The 1,761-nt window shown below is 37.1% G+C and overlaps 1 pseudogene; it reads right to left on the reverse strand.

Annotated features, from left to right (window-relative positions):
* Positions 1–387: 387 nt before the first annotated feature.
* Positions 388–1,289, reverse strand: LOC109435512 (heterogeneous nuclear ribonucleoprotein D-like; annotated as a pseudogene).
* Between the last annotated feature and the right edge of the window lie 472 nt (positions 1,290–1,761).

The following is a 1,761-nucleotide window of genomic DNA, read 5'->3' on the forward strand; positions in this document are numbered from 1 at the left end:
TTCCCTGGTAGCTAGTTATGTTGATCACCTTTTTATATGTTTATTGGCCATTTGTGTATCTTCTTTGGTAAAATGTCTATTCAAGTCCTTTGCTCATTTTTTTTTCACATAAGGAAGCATTTATTTGAGGTTTAACATGAAAGCATACAAATAAAAATTGTATAAACACAAATCCACATTAAGTCATAACACAGATAGCAAAAGACAAAGTGAAAACAAAGAAAACTAATTGATGACTGTATACAATTGGACACAGTTGTGTCTCGTACACTAGAAAGTCTTTTACAAAATAATCATGTTAGATCAACAGAAGACCAATCTTCAATATCATCCTGCAAGATGGGTTACTTTAGCAATCTCCTCCTGTTTTCTCCCCAATGTCGTCCTTTAGTATGGCTGATAATTGTTTTAATGATTGCTACCCCCTCAAGATGCCTTGCTGTAAGTGCTCTGTTGGCCACTGTATCCTGCATATCCCTGTCCATATCCATAGTTCCCATAGTTATACCCAATATAATAATAGCCACCATAGCCACTATAGTTTTGATCACCACCATAGGCACTACTGTAATTTCCATGTCCTGGATCATAATAGTTATTAAATCCATGGTTCCAGTTTTGACCCTGACCGTGGCTATGACCCCTAATACCACCTCGTCCACCAGCTGCATCTCCCTCCTTTTTGCTGTTGCTTGTGCTGCCTGTATACCTCTTTGGTTTGTGCAACTTTGATTTCACACTTCTCAGAACCAATTTGTTGATATCTCCTTTCTAATAATTTCTTTACTGGCTCTTCATCTGTATATGTGATAAAACAAAATCTTCTGTCATTTGTTTTGAATCCAAAGGAAGTTCAATATTTTCAATCTCTCCAAAGGCTCCAAAATATTCTTTAATTTGTTCTTCAGAAGTATCCGGATTCAATCTACCCACAAAAACATTTTTGGGAGGTTCCATTCCTTTTAAAGCTTTAGCCCTTTTGAGGTCTATCAATTTGCCATCCAGTTTGTGTTTCCTCAGTTCCAAAAGCTTATCAACACTAGTAGCATCTTTAAAAAGCACAAATCCAAACCCTCTTGATCTTCTGGTGGCTGGATCTGTTTTAATTGTGCAGTCTACAACTGCCCCAAATTGAGACAAATATTCAGTCAGATCTTTCTTGCTTGTGTCCCAGCTCAAGCCTCCAATAAATATTTTACTGTCATCCTGCTGATTCTTGCTTGTGTTGATTTGGATCCCTCTGTCAATTCTTCTATGTTGTTGTATTCAGTCATGTTCTCCGTGGTGGCAGGGCTGTTGGCTGGGAGTGCTGGCATGCAGTCCGAGTCTGGGCAGCAGCGGCAGCTCAGCGTTGTATCTTGGCCCATTTTTTAATTGGGTTGTTTGTCTTTTTGTTGAGTTGTAGGAGTTTTTAAAAAATGTATTATTGGTATTAATTCCTTATCAGATATATTATTTGCAAATATTTTCTCCCATTTTTGTAGCGTGTCTTTTCCACTGTCTTGATAGTGTCCTTTGATGCACAGAAGTTTTAAATTTTGATGTAGTCCAGTTTATTTGTTGTTGTTGTTGTTGTTGTTGCCTGTGCTCTTGGTGTTAATCCAAGAGATCATTGCCAAATCCAATGTCATAAAACTTTTCCCCTGTTTACTTATAAGGGTTTTATTGGTTTAGCTCTTAGGTTTATGTTGTTGATTCATTTTGAGTTAATCTTTTTTCAATGGTGTTTGCTAAGGGTCCATTTTCATTCTTTTGCATGTA

Source organism: Rhinolophus sinicus, linkage group LG13 (genome assembly GCF_036562045.2).
Source record: "Rhinolophus sinicus isolate RSC01 linkage group LG13, ASM3656204v1, whole genome shotgun sequence".
In the NCBI taxonomy this organism is placed as follows: domain Eukaryota; kingdom Metazoa; phylum Chordata; class Mammalia; order Chiroptera; family Rhinolophidae; genus Rhinolophus; species Rhinolophus sinicus.